At 36.7% G+C, this 25,868-nt stretch overlaps 1 long non-coding RNA gene across 1 annotated transcript in view; it reads right to left on the bottom strand.

Annotated features, from left to right (window-relative positions):
* LOC126512842 (uncharacterized) overlaps positions 1-25,868 on the bottom strand; it is a 525,220-nt gene that overhangs the window by 498,888 nt on the left and 464 nt on the right. The gene's annotated exons all lie outside the window — the stretch shown is intronic.

Below are 25,868 nucleotides of genomic sequence, written 5' to 3'. Positions count from 1 at the left end.
AGACAGGCACCTACTCAGAGTAAAGGGCTGGGAAAAGGCTTATCAAGCAAATGGACCTAAGAAACAAGCAGGTGTGGCCATACTAATTTCTAACAAAGTTGATTTCAAACTTAAATCAATCAGAAGAGATGGAGAGGGACATTTTATACTCATAACAGGAACAAGTCATCAGGAACAAGTCATCAGGATGAAGTCTCAATCCTGAATATGTATGCCCCTAATATAAAAGCACCCACGTACGTAAAAGAAACATTACTAAAACTCAAGGCAGCCATCAAACCGCATACACTAATAGTAGGAGACTTCAACACTCCTCTCTCTAATACCTATATTCCTTAATGTATTTCACAATATAGAAACAGAAGAGTCGTTGCCTAATTCCTTTTATGAAGCTACAGTTACCCTGATACCAAAACCACACAAAGACCCAACCAAGAAAGAAAATTACAGGCCTCATGAATATCGAATTACAGACACTCATGAATATCGAAGCAAAAATTCTCAATAACATACTGGCAAACCGAATCCAAGAACACATTAGAAAAACTATCCATTATGATCAAGTAGGCCCCAGAGATGCAGGGCTGGTTCAACATACGCATATCTATCAATGTAATCCACCATATAAATAAACTGAAAGAAAAAAAATATGATCATTTCATTAGATGCTGAAAAAGCATTCGACCAAATTCAACACCCCTTTATGATCAAGGTCTTGGAGAGATTAGGGATACAAGGGTCATACCTAAATATAATAAAAGTTATTTACAGCAAGCTGACAGCTAACATTAAATTGAATGGAGAAAAACACAAAGCATATTCTAAATAATGGAAAATAAATTATACATAGAAGGATAAGCATCTTTTGTCAACTAAGTAAATTCACAGGAAAGTTTCAGGAAATTATCTGACTTTTGCAATAGAGCACAACCACATACACTCTTCATGAAATATCTATAAACTTTTAGAAAAGCAATATATTATTTGGAAAATTGATTATAAAATTAAACTACAATATCATTTTTTTCCAAATAAGAAGTTTTAAAAGTTTTAAAAGAAGATGATTTAGCTGTTTAATTATATTATTATTAAAAGAAGAATGATAAGACTTCTGAGTGTGGGTCAGGTAGTAAGACTGTATTATATTACTTCTTCACACAGGGGAAACTCAGATAGCTTCTTCAATTCATGCAGAAAAGAAACATAGCAGAAACCAACTCAGTAACAATGAATGTATGTAAATGAAATATTTTAAAATTTAAACACCTGTATCTTATTGTCAAATGTTATACTGCTCTTAACTTCAAATTCCAAAACAATTTGGGTTTCTTGATTATAAAGTCAATTCATGCGGAAAGAATCAATGAAAAGAGCCTCCATTATGTATATAGAATTCACTTGTGCTGTCAGTTTTCCTGTAAATATGGTCAATTCCATTCTAATGAAAATATAATAAAACTTGCTATTATTTGACAAAATGACTGTAAAAGACATTTTGGGAAAATAAGAAAAAAAACAACAACTGGTACAGGAGAATTATCTGTATTCTGTCAATCATGTATTTTAATAAAACACTGATTGGCCAGGCAGGAAGTATAGGAGGCTCAACCAGGCAGGAAGTAGAGGCGGGGCGATGAAAACAGGAGAATGCTAGGAAGAGGGAAGCCCATTCCTCCCATTCCAGCCCAGACCACCGAGAAGCAAGATGTAACCTGCCCAGTTGACAGGTACTGATCCATGTGGCTAACATAGATAAGAATAATGGGTTAATATAAGCTACAAGAGCTAATAAGAAGACTGAGCTAATGGGCCAATCAGTTTTATAACTTATGTAGATCTCTGTGTGATTTTCTTTGGGGCTTGCCAGCTGTGGGGTACTAGGCGGGACAGAAACCACAACAAGCAGGCCCCTCATGTTACAAACAACAAAGAATTAAAAAATAGTATGAGTCATTTTCTAATTTTTACTTTCTGAACATTAGTTTTTCACCTGCATGTATGTTTGTGTGAGGGTGTCAGATCCCCTGGAACTGGAATTGCAGACAGTTGGGAGCTGCCATGTGAATGCTGGGAATTAAACCTGGCTTCATTTGAAAGAGCAGTAAGTGCTCCTAACCTCGTAGCCATCTCTTCAACCCCCAAGTATGAGACTTTTGAAGTTACAATACTAGATAATAAATTATTCTGAAAATTTCTGACAATTAGAATCATATTAATATTCCAAGAACATAAATAGAGCTTTAAAATCCAAGTATGTATGTTCCTATTTATTTTTTTTCAATTTGGCAATGATTGTAGTCCTACTTAGTCAGGAAAGTATGTATTGTTAAATAAATGATGTTAAATCACTTGAGGAACACAGCTAATTATAAATTTATTGAAACTGAAATTTAAAAGTAAAGTCACAGAAGAATATAGAAAAGAATTGAAAAAAATAGAGTATAGAGAACAATTTACGCATGTATTGGAAGATAATCTCAAAAATGTGGCACCAATGGCTTTAAATAGAAACTCGTTCTAAAATTTAGAATTTACCATTCACTGAAATACTGTCTACAACTGTTTTTGTATAAGAAGATAGTAGAACAATGGAGACATGGACCATTTGGCTGAAAAAGCCTAAACTATGTATTCTCTGATTTTCTACAGAAAAAGATTGCTGACCCCAAGTATAGAGCAAAGTAATTTTATGTGGTCAAAGCTGAAAATGTGGACATGGAAAATAACACTGTAAACAATAAACAGGAAATAAGATTTATAATAATTCTTACATGGCAAAACTCTTACACTATATGGTTGTTATATACAGTTTTTGCAAATTATTAAGAAATGTTATATTCTAGAAGAGAAATAAGCAAAGACAGAAACAGACTGTGCACAACACAGGTGATGCAGTATTATAAATAAGCAACAAGCTGATAAAAATGCCAACTCTCTTCTAGTCAAATAATGCATTTCAATGTCACTAAGTATTATCAGGAAAATAAAAAAAAAAAAAAGAAAGAGAAGAGAAAACTATTCAGCCAAAATATGGAAAACCAGATTCTTATGGACTTTTATTGGATGTGAAAGGAGGATTTGTAGCTACAGGAAAAGCTTTAAAATAGTTGCCCCTTGATATCCCAAGTAGATTGAGTCCAGAACCCCCCCCCCCCTGCAATACCCAAGTCCAGGAATGCTCAAGTCTTTTAAATAAAATGGTATAGTATTTGCATAAAACCTATGCATTTTCTTCTGAAGGCTTCAAATCATTTCTAGATTATTTATATCATGCAATATAATGCAAACACTGTGAAAGAAATCATCACACTGAATTGTTTAATAAATAATCACAAGAAAGAAAATCTGCATGTTCTTAATACAAATTCACTGTCTCAATATCTTTAACCCATGCTTGTTGACCTGTAGATATAGGGAGTTGTCAACAATTGGAGAAAGCAACACTATGATTCTGAATGATCCTAAGAAAATAATTAAGGAGAACCAAGATTTAGTTCTAAGGATTCCATCACAAGATTGCATGTAATGGTTAAAACAGAACAAATAACTTTAAATATAGAAGGATGAAGCTTTGGCCAATTGGGGTAAATTGCCTACTCCTAAAGGAAGACATTAACTTTTGAAAGCTATGTTTTATATTTTGTTAAGTGCAAAAATGTCTAGAACATAGCGTTAAAGATAAAAAAAATTGAAAACATACATACAACATAATTGCATATTTGAAAAGAAACTTACTTTAAAAATCCCCGGCAAACACTATATTAGTTAAAACTATCTTGTGAGATGACTCTTGTTTTTTTTTTTTCTTTTTTGCTTATTCATGTATTTTTTTTTTGAAATCTCTCTTTGCTCTGATATACAAAGGGGAAAAAAATAAGTTTTATTTTTTCGCTCTCAGTCCTCACTTTCACATTTGTGGCAAAGTCCATTCCTGTTGGGTCGCAGACAATGAAATTTTGAGAGGATTCCTTACTTTGCTTCTGTATATGAAGAATCTCTGTCCGTTTCTCTTATCCTCCAGGGCAACTCTCTGGACTTGAGGATCTGCCACTGTTGTGGTTTGACAGGAATGGGGTGAGTACATGGGATGTGGCAGTCTCCCCGGGCAGGTCCTTGTGCTTAGCTCCTTTCTATTTGACCTAATGTGGGTGGAGGCTAGGAAGAAGGTCTAGGAAACGCAGCCAGTCAGTTGCCCAGCTGTGCTCCCTTGCTTTAGACTGTTGCTACTTTTGTGAAAGGTCATCGCTACCTACTTTTTCTTTTTATGCTTCTCTTCCAACCCACACTTCCTCCAACCATCACCATTATGGTTCTGACACGGGCAAACTTTATTATGCTTTGCTTCCTTTGAAAGAGCCCATGTGAAACTCAAGTATTAATAACAAATCCAATGGGGAGACAGTGCTTGCTGGCTAGTAGGTTCTGCGGTCTTCAATACTGCCTTTCTCCCTTCAGAAGGGGCTGGAAATGGGCCTGCAAGTCATTTCAATAGCTACATCTCAAAACAAGACCTGGCAATAGTCCTCCTCGCTCTCAACATCCCTGCCCTGACCCCAGCCAGTGTCTCTATGGTGTGCTTCCCCTGGAACCTTTTTTCTGCTTTCATTTTAATTGTGCTTTTGTTCAGGTTTGGCAAAAGAAAGTCTTTGCTCCATTACTGTGGATGGAAGGAAGTTCTCTATTTCTTCTGCTGGTTACAACTCTTTTTCCCCCTCCCTGCCTCCTCCTATAAACTGGGAGTAATGGAATTGTTAAAAATCTTAGTAGATTTTTCCTATGGACATTAGAAGAAGTTCATTCTTAAGAATAAATTAGTAATTAATGCCATGAACTGTGAAGGTGTGGGGGTGTTAGAATGACTTTCTTTATCAAATGTCAAAAAATTTTAAAATTTTTGCTTATTTATGACTAGAACTACATAGTCATCAAGAGAACAGAAAAGAAAGCTCTCAACAGATTCTAGTGTGAAATAACTCAGTATACTCTCAATGAACTATCACAGACTAATAAGAAGGGGTGCCATAGTCAACAAAAGCATTGAGAAAATTGTTTGGGAAAACACTGTGTTACATTCTCATATTATGCAACAAAATGGTTTGGTCTTAAATATATGACTACAAAAACACTCAAAAATCAAATAGATAACTTTGAATTGATCTTTAGTTGGAAAAATATTTTGTACCCTTGAAATCATTGGAAGAGAAGAAAGAAAAAGGTGCTTACTTTGTGTTAAATGAACAGACACATAAATAGGTCTGGAACAGAAGTAAATGAGATATGTTGAATAAATCATGCTAGAACAGGACAAATAATATGCTCAAGTAGCAACCAAGGAATTAATGTCTCCAAAAAATATGAACTGTGAAAATGGACACTTATTCACTATTGATGGGAGTGTGAATTATGTTGTGTAGCCATTCTGAAATCACTTTGAAAATTTCTCAATAAATTAAAAATTGCCATATGACCCAGATATTTCACTCCTGGTGATATACTCAGAGAACCCTATACCCTATCATAGAGATATTGGCACCTCCATGCTTATTGCTTTTTATTTACCATAGCAAAGGATGGAATCAATTTCATTGTTCATCAACAGATAAAAAATATGAAACATGAAATTTTAGTATAGATACATATATGTGTGTGTTTACTTGTGTCAAATATATATATGAATAATACTCAGCTATAAAAATGAAGCTAAATTTTTTAAAGAAAAGTATGTACTTAGAATATATAATATTACATGAAGTCACACAATCTCAGAAAGAAAACACCACATGTTGCCTCTCATATGAGCAATCTATACAAAATATATATGTATATATAAAGAAATGTACATGTTGGTACATAACATTAAGAAAAGAGAACAAAAAAAAGCTAAATATAAAGGGATGAGGAAGGACACTAGTCATGAAAAATGATATAAAATTACTTAGTTTTCTAGTTTTAATTATGTCACAGTTTTTTTCCTTTGGAGTAAGATAAACACGGAAAATATATTCAGTACTGAAAGTATAAGATTCAATGTGAACCATCACAGCTTCTATTCCAAATGCCCATTCCAAGTTTATGAAAGCTTATTGAATTGTATTGATTTGGGGTCTGGTTAATTTTAATGTGCGATGTTTTTATTTCCTTGCATTTTGTTAAATAACAAAGTTCATAAATTTAAAAAATAATGGCATATTAAATAGTAAAAATAACTTCATTTAAAAAAATGGACCATGACATGGACAGTTATGAAAGATGAACTTATTCTACATAAGTCATACAAGATCTCCCTAGTAATAAAAATACCACAAATCCAAGAAAAATATAAGATGGCATTTAACCAAAGAAGAAGAAGAGATATTTTTAAATGTACAAAGATAATGATACTACAGTGGGAAAATAATTTGGGCCCACAGCAGGCAAGTAAGCAGACTGGACTAACCTTGTAGATAAATGGCTGAGGTTAATGGAGGCTGATCTTCTTCCACTTAGCTATGCAGATGTACAGTGTAATATACACACTAGAATATTAACATGCTCATTTACAACTTCATTTGAAAATAAATTATTACACACCGATTGAGAAACTGAGCAATTATATTGCACAGTTTTAGTATATGTGACACAGATCAAACTCTCCATGTGTTAGAGAATTTGAAGTGGCATGAGGAAGCTGCCTGTGCAAGAAGAAGATAAATAGAAGATATTTATAGCATGACTGTTACTTCTTTCTTTGTTAAACTTATAAACATGTCTCTAATTGCTCTGTGCATATGCCTGTTAGATTGTGCTTTTTCCATATGTACAAAAAATCCACCCTTTCTGAGGCATGCGTGTTTCAGCCCCCCAGAAGAAACAGTCTATATGACAGCTACAAAGTCACTACCACCCTGTTACTCTCCCCACATTGAAGAAAATAAGCATAGCACAATTGGTGTATTATTATGAAAATATATGGTCTGGACAGAATGATGCCACCAAGCTCAGATTACTTATATTTAGTAAATTTGCTTTTACTATTTTGAATGTGTTCAAAATTTGCTACAATGTGTGCATGTTGCTTTTATGATCAGATAGTCTTTGAAGGAAGGCTACTAGAAGAGACTAAGGGTAGGTAGTAGATAGGTTAGAAGTTTCTGGGTTTTTTTTTTAAGAAATACTTTCTCTTGAGAAGATTTGAAGTATACCAAGAATAATTCAGGGCAGTGTATGCGTGTGTGTGTGTGTGTGTGTGTGTGAGAGAGAGAGAGAGAGAGAGAGAGAGAGAGAGAGAGAGAGAGAGAGAGAGAAGGGAAAGAGTGACAGAGAAAAGACAACCTTGAGTAGTATTCCTTCTCAAGAACTTGGTGTAGGATGTCCTTCTGTCTTTGTGTTATTTTATTGATTAATAAAGAAACTGCTCTTTTGGCATGTTGATAGGGCAGAACTTAGGTAGGCAGGGAAGACAGAACTGAATGCTGGGAGAAAGAAGGGCAGAGTCAGAGAGATGCTACGGAGCCTCCACCAGAGTCAGACATGCTGAATCTTTGCCAGTAGGCCACTACCACATGGTGGTATACAGAATAATAGAAATGGGTTAAATCAAGATGTGAGAGTTAGCCAATAAGAGGATAGAGCTAATGGGCCAAGGAGTGATTTAATTAATACAATTTCTGTGTGGTTATTTCAGGGCTAAGCTAGCCAGGTGGCCAGGACCAACAAATGGGCCCTCTCCTTGCAACAAGAGCTGTCCACGTTGCTTTATTTTAATTTTTATTTGCTCTTTGAAAATTTTATACATATATACAATGTATCTTGATTATATACATCCCTGGCTCACACCTCCATCTACCCTCAGGAACCTCCATCACATTACCCTCCTTCTCATTATTGGTTTTTAAACCATTGAATCCAGTTGATGCTGTCCATATGTGCATGGATGTTGGATCATCCATTGAGGCATGGAATACCTTCCAGTGGCCTCACCCCAAAAGAAAACTAATTCTTCCTTTCCCAGAAACTATCAACTGCAATAGCTCCATAGATAAGGGTGGTGACTCATAAGCCTCTCCTCTAGCCATGCTGGAATCTTTAACTGGCTTGATCTTGTGTAATTAACTCAACACTGTTTTGATTTCATGTGTGCAAAGCCATGTCATGCCCAGGGGACAGCATGTCACAACATTCCTCCCCAACCTCTGGATATTACATTCTTTCTCTTTTCTCTTCTTCAAAGTTCCATGAGCCTTTGGTGGAGGGTGGAGGGAGATGATGCAGATGTGCCATCTATTGATGAGTATCCACATTGCTTATTCTCAGTCCTGTGAGAAGTTATGGGGCTCTGAACTAACCACTGTGATAAGAAACTTCTTGGACAGAGGTTGAACACAAGCACAAATCTATGGGTATTATCATAAATATGTAGAAAACAGTTTAGCAACACAGCCGATTAGAAAAAGAATAGCAATAATAGTGCATAAAATAAGGGTTTATGTCTTCTCTAGCAGTGAGCTTTGATCATGGATTCCATGGAGCAGGTCTCAAATCCAATCAACAGAGTAGGTGGCTATCCTAATAATCAGTCTTTCCATTTTTGTACCAGTGGGTGCATGTCTGTATCACAGTATGCATAGTCCTATACCAAATGAGACACTCATATGTTTTCTTCTCAATCAGCCTATGTAATGGCACCTTCAGGCACCATACAAGTTAACCAGTGGAGAGAGGTTCCTGGTCAGTTCAAGATTGATTTCTCTGTGTTCGGGAGCCAAAGTGTGGTGTCTTCAACAATTGAGATTCTTTTGTTTTGAATTCTGTGTTTAAAGCTGTATCCCATTTTTAATTGGATTATTTGGTTTTGTGATGTCAAGTTTCTTGAGTCATTTATATATCTTGGAAATCAGCCCTCTGTCAGATGTGTGTAGGTCAGAACATAGGTAGGTGGGGAAGACATAACAGAATTCTGGGAGGAAGAAAGCAGAGTCAGGCAGACTGCCATGGAGCCAGCCACCAGGTCAGACATGCTGAATCTTTCCTGGTAAGCCACCACCTCGTGATGCTACACAGATTATTAGAAATGGGTTAATCAAGATGTGAGAGTTAATCAGTAAGAGGCTAGAGCTAATGGGCTAAGCAGTATTAAAATGAATACAATTTCCGTGTTATTATTTCAGGGGTTAAGCTAGCCGTGTAGGAGTCGGGTGGGATGAAAAGCAGGCCTGCTCGCCTCCTCACTACAAATAGCACCCAGGGCGGGACAAAAAGCAGGTCCACAAATGGTGCCCATAGGTGACTGTCCAGACAGCAAATGTCTCTGTCATTTCTAGAGTTTTGGAAGTTGCTTACTTCTTGTTTACTTAGGTAATATTATATCCTTTTGGAGTCTTTGATGGAGTTGAAGAATGGTTAGTTATACTTATAGTTTTCCTTAGTTATGATAAAAGATAAAGTAGATATAAATATTGTAACTGTAATTCTTGCTTGATAACTGTTTTGTTATATGTAATTTTACTATGTTTACGTGAAAGCCTTTCTTTTGTTGTTTAAACAGAAAAAGGGGAAATGATGTAGGTGGGCCTTCTATGTGTTACTTTCATTGGTTAATAAAGAGACTGCCTTGGCCTTTTGATAGGGCAGAAAATTAGGTGGGCAGAGTAGACAGAACAGAATGCTGGGAAGAAGAGAAGTGAGGCAACCACCATGAAGCTCCAGCCCGAGATGGACGTGGGTTAGAATCTTCCTGGTAAGCCACCACCTTGTGGTATTATACAAATTATTAGAAATGGGTTAACCAAGATATGAGAATTAGCCAATAAAAGGCTAGAACTAACGGGTCAAGCAGTGTTTAAATGACTACAGTTTGTGTGTTGTTATTTTGGGTGTAAAGCTAGCCATGTTGGAGCCAGGTGGGACAAAAAGCAGGCCTGCTCTCCTCATCACTACACTCAACCATTCTTTTTCCTAGCCCTCTTCCCCACCTCCATTTAAACTGTTACATCCCAGTGTTCTTGACCTCTTATTCCATTTCACATGTGTTCTACTATCCCCTATTATTACATTGTAAGGTAATATTGTAGGTTCCCAATTAGCTCCTCTATGCATATTTCCTTTTGGTTACGCCTTCTCCTAACCCCTCATTTCTCCCACCCTCATCACTTCACAATTTACTTAAAATCATCTGTCCCCAGTTTTTTTCTTCTCTAATTTCAGTTCACCTATATCATTATTACCCCTGTTCCTTGAATGCATTTTCTGCCAATGGCCTGGTTCTTATTTTCCTGCTTCCACATGAAGTACATGTTAAATACTCCAAACAAAAGCTTTGAACCTAGGACACTCATTTGAGAGGAAAAAATATGGCATTTGTCTTTTGGGTTCTGGGTGACTTCAGTAAAATTTTTCCCTGTTCCTTCTTCCTAGGATCTGGAGCTTGCCAATTAGGATAGAGTGAGTAGCCTGCTGGCCATCCTCAAAAACCTGCTTGCCTCTCATTCCCTGGAAATGGAACCACAACCCCAAGCCTGTCTTTTCACATGGATCCTGAAGGATTGAACTTAGGTCCTCAAGCTTATGCGTTTACAAACTTAAGTATTTCCCCAGCCTCCAGAGACATTTTTTTGTAACACATTGATGGTAGAGTTATAAAAAAAGTTATGGAATGAATGAATTTGGTAGGATGGAATAAGGAGGTCATGAATTCAGGTGAAAAGATATCCTTGACTTCTTCCAAAGGATGTCTCTGTCTTTGAAATCAAAAATGGTAAAGGAAGAGGGAGAGATGTTAGACAAAGAAGCAGTGAAATCAGTATACAAGTTAGATAAGTTAGAGAAGCACTCTGGGATGTAAATTAGGAAAACCTGTTTGAAACAAAATAAATTGTGATTTTAATTAAAGCTATCACCATTGGTAATATTTTGGTACATAGTTAATTTTTGTCATACTCCAAATTGGATTATCACACTTGTTCCGTATAGTTCCTCTCTGAGGGAGTGTTCCTTGGCGTATTAAGGAAACACTCTACTACTGAGTTGTATCATCAATTCTCTTGCATGGAATTAGTTGCCAATATCATTCAGTTCCCATTTTGTGCACTTCTTGTAGTTTAAATGGTTCCCATGTCTCAAATCAAATATAAGAAGTAGTGACATGTTGAAAAGGTGACGAAGTTTTCCTGTGCATCCACAGTAGTCTGTAAAAGAGTGCATTATTAAATAATTAGTTTGAGATTCTTACAAGTAGAGACTATTCAGAAAAGGTGCTGCTAGCATTATCTGTAATAGATACTTGAGCAGAACATGAGTTGATCAGTAGTCTAGAGTCTCTAAAATGGAGTAAGAGTACACTCAACTAAATCATATGACAAATCTGGAGATGTCCTCAGTTCTATGCAGATCGGGTAACAGTCCTAAGTGGGTGTTATCTAGTGGAAACTCTTCACCGTATTATGGTTGCTTCCTTTAGGCTCCTTTATTTTTTTATAAAATCTCTAAATAAATTAACATTTCCTGTCCTTCTTTGTGGTATTTTCTAAAGTTTCAGAGAATTGCTAATTTTCAGAAAGGGCATGGAATTATAGTTTTCTTGCCATCACTATGCATTCCTTTGAGGACTGAGCTCCAGGGATAGTATATAATTGTTTTTCACTAATTGTGCAAGTGAACAGACATTAAGAACTAATATTAAATAGCCTTGATATGCATTCTCATTAACTCTAGGTAGATGATTTACCAGCTATGATAAATATCATAGTAACTACCATAAATGTGGTAGTTATTGTATCATTCCTATGTCTGTTGTCTTCATTTCAGCTAGCTTCATAATTGAAGCTGATTTCTCTTCTGGAAGATGGCAAGGTGCCATCCTGCTGTTGATTCACATATTTTTGTGCAGAAGTTTCATATCTTTTCAGAAGAATTACTCTTCAAAGGCTTGGTAAAGGGACTTTCTATTGTTAATAGTGATACATCATTGAAGTCAGTTGACACCATGCCTTAGTTTCCTCATTTATAATATATTATTGTGCCTGGCTTTATCTTTTGTAAGTTTTCAGAGATTCAAATGGATTTTATAGCAATTCATTGTGATAAGTATTCCAAATGACACAAATAAAAGAGATTTTTTTTTCCCTTTGGAAAAAGAAAGCAGTCTAATGGAAACAATAGCTTCCCCCTTCTAGAATGTTGCCACTGGCACCCTAGCACTGGTTTATTCAGTGTTTTAATGAAGATACGTACTTGAGTTCATCATGACTCAAAAAAATTCACTGTGGATTAAAAAAAAATCACGTTTATTCTCTTACAGGTGCTACATTCCATCCTCTACCATGAATACATGGGGCAAAATGGTATCCAAGACTCCAATTCCTTGAGGAATTGAGAGTCGGAGCTCAGTAGTCTCCTATTAAAGGTAGAAAACCTTCTTTAGTTATTGGAGTAGGTTTTTATATTTAGTATGATTTCATTCTGATAACTTAATTGTTCCACTGATTTGTTTATAATATTGAAATTACCTCTCAGCTCTGTCAGTAATGATTTATTTTGATATTATAAAAAGTCATTAAAAGTAAGATAATACTCCTTCTTTTCCTTTGCTGGCTTCCTCAAGATAATTGCCTTAGAATTTATAGTTCTGCTATTTCTAAAATAGGACCATTTGCCCACACAAAGCTATTTGCTTAGCTCTAATAAAATATTATCTACTTAGACAGTTTTTTCCTTTCTGAAAAAAAAAAAGGTCTGTTAAATGTTGAACATTTTAATCTCTACTGCAAAGGAAAGATAGTCAGTTTGAAGACCTGGAGTTAGTGGGCAAAGGGATGACTGGTGGTAGCTGAAATAGGTAGATTTTTGTATGAGGGTTACCATTTTAGTTCCTTTTTATTCCCACAGGCTACTGGAAGGTCTGCATCACTAAAATTGTTACTGAATGGTTGGAACATGGGCATTGTCAGATTCTCATCCTCATCTCCTCATCTTTAAAGATTAGCTATTTCAGCTTCAATGCCTGCAACAGTGCCTTGCCTGGGGCTATCTTTTGTTGCTAAAACCAACTCTGTTCATAGAAGGACAAGAATATCCAGATATTAATGCTCCCTGGGAGTATTCTTCTCTTAGTGGCTGATAAAGATGGCTAAATACATTCCTCAGCCTCTTTTGTCCCCAGGATACTGTAACACTGATTACTATACCTGGAGTTGCCAAGGGAGACTGATTTCACATTGTCCCCTGTGCTAACTTGAAGGCAATGTGCTTTGTGTTGCATTTTTTTTCTGTATTATTCTTTCCTACACCCTTACTGGTCATTTCTGGAATCATCTCCAGAACTTCTGTCTGTACACTGGCCCCTGACTCAAGATCTGCCTCTGGAAAAATCTGAGCAATGATATCTGGGCATTGAGATTTTGTTCATACAAGTAGGTTAGGGAGAGAGATGAGAAGGTTTAGCTAGTAAAGGGATCATGGATTCAGAATGTACATCTTTCCATGAAGGCCATGACGTTTTAAGCAGAAAGGAAGATAAGTTCAAGTGGTGGTAGTAGGGGAGATGAAAGAGAAGTTGAGTAGAACTTGTAGCAGTTGAGTGACATTGCATGCATGGGAACACATGCTCATGAGCAAAAAGAGACAAGTTGCTTGTAGTGCATTGTCCCCTTCCTTTAGAGATGATACAGCGAGAGCCTTTGTGAGTTACCAATACTTCCTGCCTCTTACCAGTCCTTTCACAGTCCTCTCTTCCATTTCCCATCATTACCAAGAGTTCATCAGAGACAGAGAGAAAACTGGTTAATATAGCCCTCCAGCTATCTCTCCTTAACTATGATGTGTCAGGAAACAAATGTAGAGAGACCATTATAGTGAGAATGAGAAACCAGAAGGTAGTTAATATTCTCAGCTAAAACAGAGAGAACAGTAGAGTAAGAGGTGAAAGATGTTGTATGACATTTAAAAATAGAGTTAACTTGACCAATTAGTCTATTCTGCCCATGGTAACCTTATTCAGTGTCATGGTAGTAATAGCTTTGAGAGAGCTGTGACATGTTTTGTAATTGAACTGCCAGGTTCATACTTAGTTATAATTCATTCACAGATAAGTGTGCCTTGTTAACCAAATTATGTTGACTCCCTTGGAAAGCTGGTATGAAGACTTTCCTGTTTCCTGTCTTTGTGTGCTATGCTTATACAGGATCATGACAGACCATTAACATGATGAAAGATTGATTATTGTCTTGGGTACCAAACTGTAATTTAGCCCTATTTTCATTTTTCTTTCTCATCAACTGCAGAATCACATGCATTTATCAAAACTGGTGTCATTTGTTTTGAAATTCATGAAGTGAGATTGCACACTTGTCAAACATTTTTTTTTCTGACATTGACAAAAAACATCAACATCAAGCTTTAGCTAAGTGGTTTGGAAATAGAGATGTCCAGGTGAAAGAATGGTGGAATCAAAATGAAAGACTAGGGGGTTGGAATGGCTCATTCATTCTATGAATGATTCTTTCAATGCATTCAGGAAATGCATAAAATTGTCAGACTCTGCCTGTAGTATGTGAAGAGCTGGAGGGACATTATGCTAATCCATTCATTCAAAAAGATTTCCTTCCCACTGGTCTTGACACTGTTCAAAAAATTAATAACAAAGCAAAGTCCCTTCCCTCAGAAAGGATACATTCTAGGTAGTTAATATAATTTTAAGTATATATGATAAGGTAAGGACACTAAACTAAAATTATAGAGCAATGAATAAACAATGCTTTTCAAAGGTAGGTGATCCAGGCAAATACTGTAACAAAACTGGCTATGCTAAGTACTTCATAAAACTTAGACCAGTGATTCTCAGCTGTCCTAATGCAACACTTCAATGTAGTACCTCATGTTGTGGTAATCTCCAACTGTTAAATTATTTTCATTGCCATTTCATAACTGTAATTTTGTTATTGTTATGAATAAAAATGCAAGTATCTGTGTTTTCCAGTGGTCTTAAAGGGATCACGACCCACAGGTTGAAAACTACTGACCTAGAGGAAGTCACTTGCCTGCTCTTACCTGTTTGTCGAGCTGTGATTCAGCTGAAGTTTTGCTATTGATTATAAATGCTGACCGTTGATGCCTAGAACTTCTTCATGACTCCATGAAGAAGAACACTGAAGGAAGACAGTTGCTGACTGCAGCCTTAGAAACCTGAAGAAACTCTCATACCAAAATGTGATGAATGTTTCTTTGAGATTTAATAATGAAATAAAACGTCTTATTTTTACTGTTTGGATTTAATGCAGCATTAAAACATGTTCTACAGTCCAATTGAGATTCTTTTGTTTTGAATTCTGTGTTTAAAGCTGTATCCCATTTTTAATTGGATTATTTGGTTTTGTGATGTCAAGTTTCTTGAGTCATTTATATATCTTGGAAATCAGCCCTCTGTCAGATGGGGGTTAGTAAAAATCTTTTTCCATTCTCCAAGCTGTTTTGTCTTATTGACAGTGTCTTTATTGACAGATTTTTTTTTTAGTTTCTGTTGGGCCAAAATTATCTCAGGGCTTGTACTGTGAGGCCTATAGGACAGAAAATAGCCTGGCTTGAGTTCAGAGCCTAGATTTCAGGGCCTGTAGGACAGAGAAAAGCCTGGTTCAAGTTTGAGTGAGAATAAGACAGCAAAAACTAGGTAGATGCCCCTCCAGTCAGGAAGAGGGTTTGACTGTCTCTAATTGGCTGAAGGTACCCTTACATCACAGGGTGTTGCTTAACCTTAATAAGCGGACACTCACAGTAATAAACTGAGTTTCTGCTTTGACTCGACTCCCATCACATCTGATCATCCTGCACTGTCAGGCTGTATTGTACTGTGTTGTAGGACTTTGAGATGGACGGATAGTGCACTCACCTTTCCCTGGGGAATAAGGGGCTCAAGAAGCCTAGCAACTTTCATTAGGTCCCATTTATTAATTGTCTTTCTCAGGGTCTGTACTACTGCTATTCTATTCAGGAAGTGGTCTCCTGTGCCAATGTATTTAAGGCTACTTCCCATTTTCTCTTCTATCACATTTAGTGTGGCTGGATTTATATTGAGGTATGTGATCCACTTGGACTTGAGTTTTGTGCAGGGTGATAGATATGGATCTATTTGCATCCTTTTGCATGGTGATATCCAGTTATAACAGCAATGGTGAAGATGTTCTTTTTTCCATTGTATAATTTCGGCTTCTTTGTCAAAAAAATCAGGTGTTCATAGGTGTGTGGATTTATGTCTAGGTCTTCTATTTGATTATGTTGATCTACCTGTCTGTTTCTATGCCAGTACCATGATGATTTTTATTACTATATCTTTGTAGTAAAGCTCAAAATCAGGAATGGTCATTCCTCTAGAAGTTTCTTTATTGTACAGGATGGTTTTAGGTATTCTGGATTTTTTTTTGTTTTTCCATATGAAGTTGAGTATTGTTCTTTCAAAGTCTGTAAAGAATTGTGTTGGAACTTTTAGGGGGATTGCATTGAGTCTGTAGATTGCTTTCCATAAGATTGTCATTTTTACTATGTTAATCCCACTGGTCAATGAGCACGGGAGAACCTTCTGTCTTCTGATATCTTCTCCAATTTCTTTCCTCAAAGACATAAAGTTCTTATCATATAGGTCTTTCACTTGCTTGGTTAGAGTTACTCCAAGATATTTTCTATTCTTTGTGACTATTGTTAAAAGTATTATTTCCCTGATTTCTTTCTCAGTCTATTTACTGTTTGTATATAAGAGGGCCACTGATTTTTTTAAGTAAATCCTGTATTTAACCACATTACTGAAAATATCAGGTAGAGGAGTTCCATGGTGGAATTTTTGGGGTCACTTATGTGAACCTAAAGAATTGTTCAACATCTTTAGTCATCAGAGAAATGCAAATCAAAACAACTCTGAGATTTCATCTCACACCTTTCAAAATGGCTAAGATCAAAAACATTAATAATAACTTACACTGGAGAGGATGTAGAGCAAGAAGAACATTTCTACATTGCTGGTGGGAATGCAAATTTATACAGTCACTTTGAAAACCAATATGGCAGCTTCTCAGAAAATTGGGACTCAATCTAGCTCAAGATGCAGCTATACAAATCTTTGTCATATACCCAAATGATGCTCAATCATACCATAAGAACACTTTCTCAACTATGTTAATGACAATGTTATTCATAATAGCTAGTACCTGAAAACAACGTAGATGACTCTCAACTGAAAACTGGATAAAGAAAATGTGGTACATTTACACAATGGAGCATCACTCAGTTGTTAAAAGCAATGACATCAGGAAATTTGAAGTCAAATGAATAGAACTAGAAAAACATCATCCTGAGTGATGTAACCCAGATTCAGAAAGACAAACATAGTATGGACTCACTTGTAAGTGGATATTAGCTGTAAATTAAAGGATAACCATGCTACACTCCACAGACCCAGAGAGGTTAGGTAACAAGGAAGCCTCAAAGTGTATGCATGGGTTTCCCTGGGAAGAGGAAATAGAGTGATCTCCTGAGTAAACTGGGATTGCCTGGGGATGGGAACATGAGGGATGGTATTGGGGGCAGAATAGAGGGAGAGAATAATGAAAGACATGTCTTGATGGGGGTCATTTTGGGGTCAGATAGAAACCCAGTGTAAGGGAAACTACCATAAATCTACAAGAATACCCCAGTGAGGACTCCTAGAAATAGTGGACAGGTAACCTGAACAGGCCATATCCTATATCCAGATTGGTGACTGCCCTAATTGTTATCAGAGAAGCTTCCTCCAGTAGCTGATGGAAACAGATGCAGAAATCCACAGCCAAGTGCTGAGCAGAGCTCAGGGAATTCTGTTGATGAGAGGGAAGAAGGATTGTAGGAATGTGTGTGTGTGTGTGTGTGTGTGTGTGTGTGTGTAGGAGTGTCAAGGTCATCACAAGGGAGCCCACAGAGACAATAAACCTGGGCTCATAGTAAGTAACTTAGAGACATTGGACTGACAGACAGCTAAGGAGCCCGCATGGAACTGACCTGGCTCCTCTACATATGTATGACAGTTGTCTAGTTTAATCTTGTGGAACTCCTAACAATGGGAGAGGGGCCTGTCCCTGCCTGATACTTGGCATGCTTTTGGGAACCTATTCTTCACACTGGGTTGCCTTATGAAGCCTTAATACAAGGGGAGGAGCTTATTACTACCTCAACTTGATATGCCATGCTTTGCTGACACCCATGGTAGGCTTGCCCCTTTGATTGGGAGAAGTCAGAAGGGAGGAATGGAAGGAGAGGAGGGAGGGAAAACTGTGGTCAGTATGTAAAGTAAATAAATAAATTTAATTAATAAAACATAATGGAGAACATTTAAGCTATTTAACTAATTTTGCTAGCAATTAAATATATTTGAATAAATATTATTCATATACAAACAAGTTTCTAAAAATTACAAGACAAGGAAGTCAAGTTCAATTTTAAAAACTGAATGAAAGAAGTTAAATTGTCATAATTTACATACAATTTAAGTGTTTACACAGAAAATATAAGAGGGTCAACAAGCAATTAGAAGCAATAAGAAATATGAACATTAGCGACTGAAAATAAAATTTGAAAATCAGCAACAGCCAATTTTTAAAAAGTAATTTAAAGACTTTTATTCATAAAATGGGTTACTTTTACATATGAATATATTTAACAAATAATATAGATGCAACCTAATATAGAGAAGCAGACAGAAGTTGCTACCTGTCTGTGGATGTTATTTTCATAAAAATGCCCTACAGTCTCTTTGTGTGTGTGAGTAGTTTGATAAGATGACATTAAAATTCAAATGAGGTGTTTTAAAAGCTGGAAATTAAAAGATGGTTTAAAAATAATAAGTAAAAGTCAGGTGGTAGAATGTGCCTTCATAGATATCTATTACATTATATTATACATACATTACTTGAAATTGAAAACAGACTGCCTATCATGGGAGGGTACAAACATTTCTGTTGGGTGTGTGTGTGTGTGTATATGTGTGTGTGTGTGTGTGTGAGAGAGAGAGAGAGAGAGAGAGAGAGAGAGAGAGAGAGAGAGAGCTATTTTAAAATAGGGTTTTTCTAAACTCAGCTCTCATTGACGCATGAAAACACTAAATCCTGTACTCCAAAGGCACCACCATGCAAACCCTTCAGAGTGAAACTATGAGAATTGTTTATTCAGCTTTTAAGCCCTTCCCTTTCACAGAGGATGTAGACAGCAGTGGGGACTGGCAGGGAGATTTGTGAAGAAATGTCTTTGACAGTTGTTGGCTGTCTCCCCACAAATGCCTTCTGTGGTAGGAGGATTAGGGCTGCTCTCCCTTTAACTCCAGTCCGAAGAGAGCAAATGATTATGAGATGCTGGGAAGCAGGTCCCACAGCTAGGAGGACGGAGTTGAGTGAGGTTAAGCCTCCTTAGAAGTCTAGAGGTGCTGTGAGGAACAGGAAGCTGCTTTGGAATAAAATACCATTGCTCTGTAATGAGCATCCAGTCCTGGAGTTGTCTGGTGCCCTGAGGTCAGAGATTTTTCCGGGGATTAGATGAGACTGCAGGGCAGAAGAGATAGCCAGCCTGGAGCTATGCACATTTTTATCCTAGAGAAACATCATTGACAGCAAAAGAATGTGAGCCATCCGGGACCTATAAGGAGTGTCCTGGATTTGAGGCAGTAGACAAATACTGAAAGGAAGCAGTCAGGGGAGGAGCTACATTGGTCTGGTTCACAGAAAGTTCAGATTAATGCCTCAGGGGAAATCTCTGTAAATGTTCTGAGAGTAAAAGCTAACTTTAAGGGCCTGGCAGGCTTCCTGAACACGAAATCCTCTTTCTCTTACTCTGCTCTCTCCAGTTCTATTGGAATCAGAAAGCCAGTGAGGGAGGCAGCAACCATGGTTTGGAAGCTTTAATGGGAAGACAACAAACAGAAGGATTGTACACTGTTCCCACAGCACAGCCTTCTCATGCACACAGAATCTAAGGAGGTAGGGAAAAATATGTCAAGATTCAAGTTAGATTTGACATGTAGTTAAATATATACAAACTTCTGCTGAATTATCAAGTATGTATTTCTGAAATTTTTTTTCATACCAAAGAAAAATCACACACTATGAGTAACCGGCTCCTTAGTGATATACAATTGGGTGAAACCACTTAAACCCCATGGTCATTTCTAGCCAGACTGTGAGCAAAAACTGTAGAAATCCTAATAAGAATGCTGGCATAGTTCAGTCTCCATTAAAATTTACAGTGAGCCTTATAACCAAGTGATCTTTGCCCACACTTTCACATTGTGCCTTTGAGACTCAAGACTAAGGACACTGAATTCTGAGAAGATATTTTTGTCCAAACTATACATCAGCTCCAGAGTGCAAGCATTTTAAAAGCAGCAGCAGCGCCCTCCTTTTTTCTTTCCTTATGGTGGGCAAGTTTTAGAAAACATCTTGTTTGGGGCAAAAACAAAACAAAAAACCCAGCCCCCACAGTATTGAATTTTAGAAAGTTCCAAGAAGCCACTTAATTAGAATTATTGAAGAGAAACTTTTCAGTACCACCATAAAAGCTGCTAACCAACACACTGGTTTGCTTAGACTCCTAAGCCAATCTCATCAGACTCTCAAATGTCTAATACAGTTTGGTGTTAAATTGAACTTTTTCTTTTAAAATTTACATGGTGTCATTGCAGCTGATGCAGCCACAACATGGGAACAAAGAGGACAAAAAGGGGCATAATAGAACTAGAACACAAATTAGTCACTTTCATGAAGATCTCACCTTGGTCACTGAGTAGTAGAAGGAAATGACTGGCAAACTAACTCACCATGCCACAACTAAGAGAAAGAAAAACAATTAAATTTAACACCAAACTCTATTAGACATTTGAAAGAAAACAAGTAGAGATTTCTTTACCAGTGATCACCAATTATGAGTAGTCATATTTATTATAGTTGGAGTCTGAACTGTTCTTCAAAGACTTATTTGCTGGAGGCAAACTATTAGGAGGTGGGGCTTGTGAGAAGCTAAGTCACTGAGGTTGAGATGAAGGTGATGTTAGGACTCTAGAAGTCATTCCTATTCTTCCTCTTCCCTGTTCCCCAAACCATACTGACATTGTGTGAGAAACTTTGCAAAACCATGTACTTCTCTCCATGATGGGCCATCTTTCTTCATGGGCAAAGGGATCAATAGAGTGAAACCTCTAAAATCATGAACCAAAATAAATCTTTCCTCTTTTAAGCTGATTCGGTTAGGCATTTTACACAGTAACAAAAGTGAGCATTAATGGCAAGAATGAGTCAAGAGGAACTGGGCAATGTCCCACATATAACAAATAATGCAGCTAGAATCAAGACTCTTCTCAGTTGTTTCCAAAGTATAGGTGCCAAGAATTTTGTTATTAACTTCAGAATAAGAGACATTATTTACTAAAGAAATTATGGAATTTAAGGTGAAATATGATTGTGAATTCATAGGCATTTCATAAAATGAACAGATCCCTTATTACATAATGAAAAATTAGGTTTTCTGTAATGATCTTCCCTGCTATGCAACCTTGAGACATTTCTTTAACTTTTATTAGGTTCTCTATCCATAGGAAAGAAGTAATGACTTTAAAATCATGAAGTTGTGAAATAAATGAGATTATGTTTCTAAGTTTCTCTATATAATGCTTGTAACATCACCGAACAATTGAGTAACATTTTTAGCCTTATATTGGTTTGTTTGTTTGTTTGTTTTTTGGCATTTACCTGAAGGGGGCAATTTCAGAATTTGTTTTAATCAGAATGGGCTACGTTTTGCTGTCCTAATGAATAACCTGAATATGTCAGTATGTTACAACAGAGGTTGGCTTTCTCCTCCTAACACTTGACCACTACAGGGTAATTATGGTTCTGGTCCTTATCATCTCTGAGATCCAAAGTTTCAATGCATCCATGATCTGAAACATTGCTAGGAGCTGTGAGCATGGGGAGAAGACAATTTGGTATAAAAGGTTTAGGTAGAACCAACATGGGTCACTTTTGTTCTTATTAATTGATCAATGCAAGTCACATGGCTATAATTAGGTCTAAAAAGGTGGAGAAGTATTCGTCTACATGAATAATACTGTTTTGATATAGGGTAGACTGCTTCAATTGTTTGCTTATTTCCCAGCTTCCTTCCCATGAGCTCTCCAGGAGAATAGGAAGAAAATATTGAATCACAGAAATATCAATTCATGGAAAAACATTTTTATATAGGCATACCTACTTACGTTTTTAAACTTCAAGTAAAATACAATTTCTATGAAAACCTTAGATTTTCTTTTGCTAGAAATTTAACTTCCACTGTGGTTATGACGCTTTGCTTTTTAGTGCATAAAGCCATCTGTTATGTTGCATTAAGGACCAAGCACCACTAATTTGAACCCAATGTCTACAATGCTTCAAAATATGAAACTTTTCCTTTGGGATTTTTTATTCTTTGATAAATTTCATACATGACTACTGTCTCTCCTTAATTGGTTAGTCAATACCATGTAGTCACCTGAAATCATATACAAACAGCACTAAACAGACTCAGCAGTTTATAATTAGATATTTATGTACACACACATTGTATAACAATAATAAAGAAAAAGAGGCTCCAGTTTTAAAAAGAGAGGTGGGGTAACATGGGAGGAGTTGGAAGGAGGAAATGTAAGAAGGGAAAATATATAATTATATTCTAATTTAAAACTTAAAATCTTAAACTGAAAAAAGTGAAATGTGGATCCGAAGAGAGATTTATCAAGAAAAAAGAAATGAAAATGGCTAAGAAATACCTTTAAAAGTGTTCAACATCCTTAGAAATTAGAAAAATGCAAAAATATAAAACCTCTGATCACTAGCATGACTCTATAAGTAGGAAATTTTGACAGATCGCATTCAAGATGCAAACATATTAAAAGTATCCTATGAGGCCAATGAGATGACTGGGAAGATAAGACATTTGTTGAGGACCTGAGTTTAATCCGATGACCCACAGAGTGGAAGGAAAGAACTGACTCCTGGAAGTTGTCTTCTGGTCTTCACACATACTGTAACATGAACAAATGAGTGCACGTGGCATAATACACAAATAAATAAATAAATAATAAGTGTGATGAAAATCTGTTAAAAATTAAAGTTGTTTTTATGAACTTAACTTGAAGCTATGGTACCTTGTTCATTGTTACAACCCTTATATAGTTCAGTGTCTTCTACATAATTAATTCAAATATTTATAGAAGTAAAATGGAGATGAGTGTTGGGAAGTGCATATCAGGTTGATGGGGGTAGTGGAGAAATTTCTCCTCTTGAAGTCAAATATGTTTCTTTTGGAGATCCTCTGTAGTAATCATGGAACACTGCCTGGGGAGATTGGAATATCAGTTGAGACTCCAGAGAAGCACTCTTGAATGGTTCAGGAGTGGCAGAAGCTGCTAGAGAAAATGAAAGCCACCAGAGAGCTATCTAAGTGGATTTATAATTAGTAATTACTTCAGGAAACATTTTTTTCTATTCTGATGATAGAGATTGCAGAATTGCACGAGAGTGTTTGCTCACACCCTTTCCAGGATACATTAAGCCCTTATAAACAGAAAAAGAAATAACCTTAACATTAGTAGAAGCAGCAGGAAAGCAGGTTATTTGAAGCTATCCCCAATCCACAATACTAAACATGTGGCATTGTATGCTTATCACGTGGGTTAATCATGTCTCCATGTATGTTTTTATCCAAAAATCTAGTACTAAGTCACATCTGTGGAAGAACTAAGGGAAGAAGATGCGTTCCAAGTGACGAGTGATACCATGGAATCATTTGTATAATTTAAATTTAATTCTGGGCTATTAAGAATCTGCTATGCACCAGACACTGTGATCATTAAAATCTACTCAGTCATTGAAACAATTTTCATCCCCCTTTCAATATATCTTTATAAATGATTTCCCCTTTTCTGAAATATTCTGATCTTTTTATCTTCCATAACCTCTGATTTCAGTTTACACATCATATTATTTGGGAAGCATTCATAGGTCTCCAAGCAAAGATTTACTTTCCTTTCTACGTGCTTTCACAACAATAGAAACATCCCTTCTATTGCAAGTATATTGTACTCTCTGTCTTAATTGACGGTAGCTTCCATGAATCTATCCACTCTGGGAAGGCAAGACCTATTTCTTGTCCATTTCTGTATTCTCTGCACACTGTGATGCCTGATGAAAGTTAATCAATTCATCATTATCTTTTTATAGCTATTCTATGGTCATATTGGTCCAACATCAGCTGTGATGTCAGGGGCCTAGGATAATGCTAAGTGACTTATACATTTAAGGGATTTATCTGCACATTACTAACAGTTACAAATGTTGAAGAGCTGTCTTCAGAATGTTGGTGGATGGCTTTGCCAGAGGAATCTGAGCACCGTATTTTTTTTCAATCAAATTAACAAAAGCAGAAATTAAGATCCATGTTTTGACTTGGCTCTGTGATTATCTGGCTTTGTGTTCTTGGGGGATTTTTTTCACCTTCCTAAACTGTTTTCTTTATGTAAAACAAAATAGCAAATATGAAATAAAAAGTATGACAACTTTAACACTCTTTTATTACAACTATGTGGCAGTTTTAAAACTGACCCTGAATAATCTCTGACTTCTGTGCATTCCATTGATGGAGCCTGTCTGCCGAATTGAAGCTGGAGCCCTTGTTCCACAAGGAAAGTGGGCTTTGGGGTTGCAGGACAGAGGAAGCACAGTGGAAGCGCTGCTGGGCCAGTCTCAGGCACAGACTGAGAAACTGACAACTTCAACTTCCTGTTTCTTGGACTTCTCATATTTGAAGCAAGCAGTCATGCTACAGGAAGGCCAGGCACCCTGTGGAGAGGCTGCTGTGGAAAGGAACTGCATTCCTTGTCCCTAACTAAACCTGAGCTCTCCGCTAATATTCAACAGCAACTGAGCAGCCAAGCTAGGAAGCCAGTTTGAAAGGATTTCTTCAGGCTCCAAGTAAGCTTATCCTATTGGATGGTGCCTAAAATACAAAGGAGTTGGTACTGCCTAGCCCTTCTTAAACTAAAGAGTCAAGAACAAAATAAGTAAACAATTATTATTTTTAAATCACTAGGTTTTTTCACAGCAATAGATAATTGATATATACCCTTTATTATATTACAGTGCCTCTGACCTTTCTTCTATTCTGATATTGTGGTATGTGTAAAATTAGCTCCAGATTTCTTACAAATCAATGAGTAACCTAAATGGATAGCAGGAACAATGACAGTAAAGAAAGTATACCATTAAGCCATCAAATGGTAGGTGAGTGGTATGTTTTTTATATCTTTCTGCAGAGGTTAATGGAGAGAGCTCTGGTTAAAGTAACTGACTTAGGTGCCACTGAGCCAACCACTCCCCACTGGAATGGAAGTTCTTTGAATGTCACTGATTCTGTGAAGGACTTTATGGAGATTGTCATCAATTTTGAGTGGGTCCCCAAACCACAGAAAAGGCTTTCTGTTCAGTTATTTTGTGCAGAGTGATCTTTCCAGCGTGGGATACTAAGGTGTACATTCACCATGGTCTTTGTCAGTGGCCTGAAGTTTGAAATTCAGAGGATTTCTGTGAAATGACATTGTACTATATTATAAAACAATGCATTTACATCCAGATTAATAAACTGTTGTTGAAATAGGAGCGGCGGGGCTGCGTCCCCGGCACCCGGCCGCCCGCATGGCTAGCTTATGCCCAGAAATAATTACACGGAAACTGTATTCTTTCAAACACTGCCTGGCCCGGCTAGTTCCAGCTTCTTATTGACTAGCTCTTACATATTGTTCTAACCCATTTTTAATATTCTGTGTAGCCCACGAGCTGGCTTACCAGGGAGGATCTTTTTTA

The sequence above is a fragment of the Alexandromys fortis genome, unplaced genomic scaffold (assembly GCF_014885135.2).
Source record: "Alexandromys fortis isolate MF-2015 unplaced genomic scaffold, M_Fortis_MF-2015_v1.1 scaffold_83, whole genome shotgun sequence".
In the NCBI taxonomy this organism is placed as follows: domain Eukaryota; kingdom Metazoa; phylum Chordata; class Mammalia; order Rodentia; family Cricetidae; genus Alexandromys; species Alexandromys fortis.
This window is presented reverse-complemented; position numbering and strand designations above follow the sequence as displayed.